Here is an 8,311-nt window from a genome sequence, read left to right as displayed (position 1 = left end):
TAGGTGGTGAGCAGAGTAAGTCTCAGAAGAGACACCCCCCCTAGTTTCCCAGGTCATAAATGGGAGGGGGAGACTTTAGACTTCCTACATTCTTTAAACGTGGCTTTACAATAAAATAGAATTCGTACGTCTGGTGGTGATTCTCAACTGGTTTATCCCACATCAGTCTTGCAAGTGTGAAAATATAGATCACATGGCTGGGATTAAACATAGAGATTATTTTTGTGATGGTACTGGTGGGTATAACTGTGTATAGTGTACCTTTTCCAAGCTCATCGGGTGGAGAAGGAGCAAAAAAACAGACTACATTTTATCCCCTTTCATGGTAATAATATGCTTGTTTTGGAAGCATATGGTTCCACCTTTTTAATCTTGATTTTTTTTTTGGGGGAGTTGACCAGGCTGCAATTAAGAAAGATTCAATGAAAGATCTCTGTAGTATCTATCCTGAATGCAACATGTTTAATTTCTTCGCAACAAACTTAAAATAAGCAGGGCTTTGATCAATGTTGTGGTCATCATAGTGAGTCTTTTGACAACTAGGAAAGTACATGGGAGAAAATCTCCACAGACTGCTGTTCTGCTTATTAATATTTGGATGGATATAAAGCAGACAGAGCAACTCCACAAAGCATCCATACAAAGTCTTTTTTATTGGTTCATCAGGCACCCTTATCAACTCACATTTATGACGAGGTTCTTCTTAATGTCCAATCCTTTGCATATCTGAATTGTGGTGTAGAAAGATAATAAACTGTCATCCCTATGATGATGATTGAAGCGACTGCATGGTAATGGCTTCAGGCAAGAGTGAGGGAGCCTCCCCCAACCCAACAAGGGTCAATTTAGTGACCAATCAGGATTACAGATGTGACCACATGACATGGACTACATTTCCCAGGATACCTTAACTACATTTACCATGATGCATTCCCTTAAGGGGACAGCTCTCAAATCCCAACTAACTATCCCAAAGCCCATTAACTCTAAACTGTCTGGACAGCACATCTGCAATAGGGGTACCACAGCTGGAGAACATTTTAGACAGAATAGAACTAAAATAAGAATTTCTGGAATCCAAGATGAAAGAAAGAATGAAGTATTGCTGAATTGAAAGTGAATGTATTGTTAAATGCAGGTTAGGCTTAAATTCAAAACTCACACACTCTGTTTTGGCATTTGATTGTCCTCAGTCAAAGTGTTGTTTCCATTCAATGGGCCAACACGGCTTTCTTTATAGCAGTTTAGATCAAATTCATCTGGTGACATTGTATTCCCTTTTCTCTTTTTTAAATTACTTTTTACATTTTCAATTCTGTTTCACTATTTAAAACATTGTACAAGAAACTTCTTAATCATTTCTTAAATTGCTGGTTTATAAAAGCCTTTACTGAAAGGAAAATATGTTTGGAATAACCTTGCCATAACCTTATTATTCACTCTACGCTTCAATATAAATCCATACTCCCTAATACAGAAAGTTACCCAGGGTACCAGGGACTGTTAAGCTATTTAGAGTTAACCTTCCTACAATTTGTTACCCAAGGTTATGTTGGATTGCAATTAACAAAATTCCCACCCTGTATCAACACAACCTGTGAAGAATTCCAGAGTTGCCCTGTTGTATATCTCAGCCAATTTCTTAATGTCTTCAAGAAATTTATCTGCTGCAGGGTAGCTGAGCAAACACAGTGCCTCCAAGCAGTGGTCTTATTCACATAAAACAATGTTTGAACAGTAGGAGAAAGAATCCAGATAAAGGAAATCAATTTACCTCTCGCAATCACAACAACTGGGTCATTTAGCTCTGACTACATAAAGAGATTTCCTCTATGGTGTTATTGTCCCCAACTTCAGCTGGTATGAAAGGAACTCAGTTAGTGCCTCCATATTGTTTTGTTATTTGTGAATGTGTTAGTTTCCCTGACTTGCACAGATTTTTCTTGACAGATTTTTCCGCTGGTCCCGGCACCTAATGGTGATATTCACGCCTAGATCTGTATGACTCACCATGATCCTTGATTTAGGGCGGTGAAGGTGTCTTCATAATAAATGCATTTAACCATACAATTTTTATTTAACCTGTATCTTTTGCTTATTCCAATTCACTTTATAGTGCATCTTTTTTCTGTATGTATCCAGAGTTGAGTGTCACGAATGAAGGCAAATTTTCAGAAGTCATTCTTGCTGACACAGACATGATTATTAGCACAGGTAGTCCTCGATTTCCAACAGTTCTTTTAATGACTGTTGAAGGTCACAATAGCATCAATAAAAGTGACTTATGACTGATGTTGACACTTACGACCGTTGCAACATTCCCAGGGTCACATGATCAAAATTTGCATGCTTGGTAACTGGTTCGTATTTATGACAGTTGCAGTGTCCCTGGGTCAGGTTTTTTGACCTTCTGACAAGCAAACTCAACGGAGAAGCAAGATGCACTTAACAGCCATGTTATAATCTTAATGACTGCAGTGATTCACTTAACAACTGTGGCAAGAGAGATCATAAAACGGGGCAAAACTCAATAAATGTCTCGCTTAGCAACAAAAATTTTGGGTTCAGTTGTGGTGGTAAATTGAGGACTAATCTGCAGGCATACAATTCAGCATCCTCCCTCCCTCCCTCCCTCCCCCATCCCTCCTTCTTTCCTTCCGTTTGAGCTTATGGATGGGAAAAAAATGAAATCTCAGAAGCTTCCAGGTGAATGAAGTGTTTCAGATTTATACCCTGATAGACTTCCTCTCAATATCCTAAGAATTATTGTTTCTCTGCTCTTAAAACAACCCAAAATGAAACACATAGAACAAGCAAATAAAATCTTAGAAAGTATGATTAAATACCTGTGATTATTTACATAGCTTCATCCATATATAAAGGATAATGCTTTACAAACTATAATGAAGAGAGAGAATTTAATTGGCTTTCACAGACATCATAAAGCGCATTAAAGAAAAGTTTCCTTTAGTTTGGGACATAAAACCACCATGAAGCAGGAGCATCAACACTGCATTTCTGGTAAGTGGATACCATCTTGTGTCAATGAGAATTTTTCTGCTTGCACATTTCAACACTTAAAGGACTTTGAAAAAATGAACAGCATGGTGGCCTAGAGGTGGAGCTCTCACCTCACAACCATGAGGTTATAAGTTCAATCCTAGGTAGCAGCAGATGTTTCTCTCTCTGGGTGCAAAGAGAAAATCTCTGCTGCAAACTTTACATAGGCATCAGGAAAGGCATCCAGTCAGTAAATGCATTGACATCGTCAATGCATTTTGAGTTGAGCTGATCTCAAAACACACTGATGATGTCCACTCAAGTGGTGACGAAATGTTTGCTCCCAAATTGCCAACCTCGGAGCTCAAATCAGCAGCCTAATTAGTTACATTTCTTTGCCAATTTCCCTGTCTGATCTGCCCTCCAACTGCTGAAAACTAAGAACAATTTTGTGTTATCTCTGAATCTATTCTCGTATCTGCTCTCCTGCTTGCCGTCAAAGTCTACCTTTTTGGCTGAAATCAGGTCCTTTTGAGGCAGTAGTCCTAAGCATATTTTCTACATAGGAATCTTAACAGTTGACAGGATTTATTTCTGAGTGAATATGCAAACAATTGCACTGACATATAAATCACTTGCGGGGGGAGGGGAATACCTCACTCAAAAAAACGCATTACTTGTACCTTGTTAATCAACTGGCAGTGAGCCAAAGACATCCTTTGATTCACAAAATTTCTTTCGCCACATGAGTCAGTCTCACTTCCATTTCCTTTCCAAAGGTTGATTTCTACACAGCTTCAATCAATCAACACAGCAGCTGTTGCTCCAGTGCACGAGCAAACCTAAAAGTACTGGATTTAATTGCTCAGAAAAATATTTCACAGGACACCCCCAAGTTCCTAATTCCTGAGTCAAAAGCTCCATTTGCAATCGTCTTCTTTTCACCCTCCGAGAGCGGCAGGATGGCTTTCCAGGTCAGGCAACCCTAGTGCAGGAACTGAGGTGAGAGCTTATTTAAGCGGATGAAAAGCTTGATCACACCGGGTAGTGGCTTCATAGAGGGATTTTAACAAAACTCCAAAATTTGTAATCAAAATAGGATGAAATCCTGCCACCCCACTCCACCCCAACCCTAAGTTTCCTTTTTCCCTTTTATAGCCGGGACTGAAGCCAGGGGTGGGATTCTACAGGTTTGCACCTATTCTCTAGAACCGGTTGTTAATATTCTAAACAGTCTGGAGAACCAGTTGTTAGAATAAATTACTGGCCTAATCCTGTAAGGAAGGCAGGAAGGAAACAATCTGGTGTTGCTTACAGAAACTGCCTCTCTGTTAACCCTTATTACATTCTTGGCAGGACTAGACTTCTTGTCTCCAGAGCTTCTCTGGAGTCTTTTCCCCCTCCTTTGCTTGTGTGGAGTGACCATTCAAAGTTACAATGGTACTGAAAAAAGTGACTTATGACCATTTTTCACACTTACAACTGTTGCGGCATCCCCACAGTCATGAGAGGCCAGGCGAGGAGATGCGTGCCTCAATATGAGTGATGTTGAGTTGGCCATACCCAGCCAGTCACATGGCCACCAAGCCACGCCCACCAACTAAGCCACGCACACCGAATCGGTTGTTAAAAAATTTGAATCCCACCCCTGACTGAAACATTCTTTACAGTTTAGATAATTGTTTCAGTTCCTGCCTGAGCAGCAAGAAAGGCTGCTCTTTTTCCATCTTCCCTCCATTTTCCTCCTCTGATCCATGCCCTCCTTGCTGATTTCTTTCTAACTGTTCCACCCACTCCTTCCAGCTCATAGTAGAAAGCCCATCCCATCTCCATGTTTTCTCCCAAATCTCTCATCTTTTGTCACATCTGCACCCCTTCCTTTCCATTCTCCGCTCTCTGCCCTTGGTTATTCCACAATTTCCTATTCCTATTGTCTTCTCCTCATCTTTCCCACCTTTTTTTATTCCTTGTATCTCCCTCACATCCTTTACTTTCCTTTCCTCTCCAACATTAATAACAGCTTTCCTTGCATCTCACAGATTGGTTTCCAAATCTAATGGATAATCTGGCACCTACTTGCCCAATCCAAGATCGTTCAGGACGCAGCCCATCCAACACACCTTTCCAAGGCTGGTTTCTCCAAGGGCACTGCATAATGTCATCCATCATTTGCTTCTCATCTGTGTTATTAGGAAGCTATGAGCTGGTACCTAAATAGTGATGGCAGAATTCTAAAAAGTCCTCTTTCTTTCCTGCCAATCCTCAGTGACTTTAAGCCATAATTGGGTGCCTGTGATTAAATTCTCAACCATGTTTTGGGATCCCCGTAAGACAATGAGGCAGACATCAGAATAGGGGAAATTAGGATTTCTCTGGTAGATTTGCCATTTGCTGCAGGCTTCCAGGTATGTTAATACGGCCAGCTTAATCTCTTGGTCAGACAAATTGTACTGGAGGCTGAACTGATGTAGCCTCCAGGTCCATTTCAGGAGGACAGGGCTCAAAGTCCCTAGATCTGTATCTGTTTCAGCTCTCCTCCTGATAAAATAGTACTTATTCCCACTCTTCCCATTGCTGGTTTGGGGGATTTCTGTACCTTCTTTGTGCTCAGGTTTCCACTACTGATATTGAATCCCACAGAATTGTGTTGCTTAATTCCTCAAAAGGGTCCTTCCCATCAGAAAGAATGCCTGGGCGTTTCATCAAAATCTAAGCTTGTTAACAGGCATTTTGGTAAGATTGTTGCCTTATTTGTCTGTACAGCTTCCCCTCCTTTGCTATATTCTCCACAGGCTGGGGGCTTATGCCTAGCCGAGATGTGCACAAGGTCCTTTAAGGCCTCGATTTTTAATTCTTGCACAACATGTTTTTGTTGCCATTTATCTGCAAATCTGTGCTGTGATTGGTTGTTATGGGTGTAAAGGGAGAGTGTTTTCCCACGCCCGTTAGTTCTGCATGCCCTGTATATGCTGTTTTGATTTACCTCATGATGTTCCTGACTTTCTTGTCTGCTGTTAATAAGAATGTTAAATATATTTATTTATATAAAACTACAAGTTTGTGTTGGTGTCTCCCACTTCATTTGGATAGCTGCTGCGCAATTCCTGCACAAATAGGAACCTCAGATTCTTAACAAGTTTCTCCATCCCTTCACAATATGCAAAACCCATTTCACCTCCTTCCTCAGGATTTTCCAGTGTAGCTATCACACTCTTTTGCTGGGCATCTCCATATTTCAGTAAAGCGTAACTGTTCATTCAGATAATAAATCCAAAGGGTCTAATCCATAGACCCCACTTCTGACACTATTAAAAATGTTACACGTGTGCTCCCAGATTCAGCTTATGGTCACTCACTTGCACACTCCCTGTCCTGGAAAATAGTCATACTCAAACCACTTTCACATGAACATTCAGTCACAACCGGTTCTTTAGAATACACAGAGACTCAATGAATTTAAAAGAATGGCAAAATGCTCTCTTTGCGCTTTCCCTTTCCCCCGGCTCACTAACACACACACACACACCTCATCCTAGTTGAGGAGGAGGTTTTGAGGAGGTTTTGAGGAGTTGATGAGGTTTTAAATGAGAGTCTGTAAAGTCATGGAATCAATTATTAACCAATCCATTATCCTCCACTTAGAGACAAACAACCTACTCTCTAATAAACAATTTGTGTCGCAGCGAGCGACCGGTCCGTTGTTCCGTCTGCGTTCTTTCGCTGCCTATGGAATTCCCCGCAGGGAAGTAGTTTAGAGGGACCCTCGCAAGGGTGAATACCAATAACAGACACCAGGCATCCGATTGTTTTCATAGGAGGGAGCACATCACACCTGGGGCAGATGGATTGACCCAGGCAGCAGCAGCAGCAGCAGCAGCAGAGGCTGTTTAACAGAATCCTTGGATACAATAACAGATGTGAGAAAACTGACCGTTTTTTGAGTATTACTGATTTCACTATCAAGTGCTTGTAAGCGACCTTGTAAGAATTTTAGCAATTGTCCCATAACACATGGACCTATTAAACAGGCAGGTGGGTACTCCTTTTATAGGCTACATGCATACGTCATAGCAGGACAAAGAAGCTTTCTACATAATTATGCTAATGCAAACCTATGCCATAGCTGATATCTTATGCTCCTACTTCTCAGCTCCTCCCAGTTACTCTTATCTCCATAACTTTCGTTTCTCCCATATTACTCTCATTTCTCCGCTTCTCCAGCTAGTACTTTTTTTCACACAGCACCTTATCACATGGCTACATTCCATTGTCCATCCATCACTTATCGTACCAGTCAGTAACAGTACATTGCAACATTTCTCTCCTCTGTTTTTATTTTATTGGGAAAGTGAGATTAACACTACCTAATGGTGATTCTTGCTCGCCCCCTCCTCCTCCGAGTCTAGGGCGTGCAAGTGCATTAGGATGCATGTCTTACCAACACTTTTGATGATTTCATCGTTGTCTGAGTCCGAGGAGAATGATAACAAAGGTTGCTTTTATTTACCTGTTTCTGAGTTCGTGACAGGTTGGAATCCAACTGGCTTAATCTGCATTTTAAGAAGGCCAAAACGTTGCCCAAAATACAAGGGCCAATAGTACAGAGCACAAGTAGGAGAATAAGAGGACCAGCAATGGCAGATACTAAGGTGGTTGACCATGGGGAGAAGTTGAACAGACCCTGATACCATGTGTGTTGAGCCTCTCGTTCTCTTTGCCTTTCCTTTAGTCTCTTATCCAATTCTTTCATAGAATCTAAAACCACTCCTGAACTATCTGCATAAAAACAACATTCTTCTTTCAGTGCTGCACATAACCCATCCTGCTTGAGGAACAACAAATCTAAACCTCTTCTATTCTGTAAGACAACTTCAGATAGGGAAGTGAGGGAGTTCTGCAAAGCAACTATAGATTGTTCAATGCGGCGTAAATCTGCATCTATGGTGGCGCTTAAATGGCGAAGATGCTGATCAGAAGTAACAAGGCCAGCTATACCTGTGGCCGTCCCAGAAGCCCCCAATCCCAGCAGTACAGCTAGCATCAAAGCAGTTACTACTTCTCTTTTTGCCCTAAGGTTATATTGTCTAGGTTCTAGTAAAGAAACAAAATCTTCTGAGTTATATACATCAATTTTGGGAAGCAATTGTACCTGAATACAAAAGGAATTTTTTGTCAATAATACATAATCATTTCAGCAAAGTCAAAATGTAATTTGGGGAAATAGGAAGAAATCATGGTGTAATTAGTTGTAGAGTTGAGTATTTGCCCATAAGCGTCCTTGATGACCCATGTGATGTTGTGTGGTTTGTGG

The sequence above is a fragment of the Pseudonaja textilis genome, chromosome Z (genome assembly GCF_049901715.1).
Source record: "Pseudonaja textilis isolate UNSWEBS1 chromosome Z, rPseTex1.2, whole genome shotgun sequence".
In the NCBI taxonomy this organism is placed as follows: domain Eukaryota; kingdom Metazoa; phylum Chordata; class Lepidosauria; order Squamata; family Elapidae; genus Pseudonaja; species Pseudonaja textilis.
Note: the sequence above shows the minus strand (reverse complement) of the source record.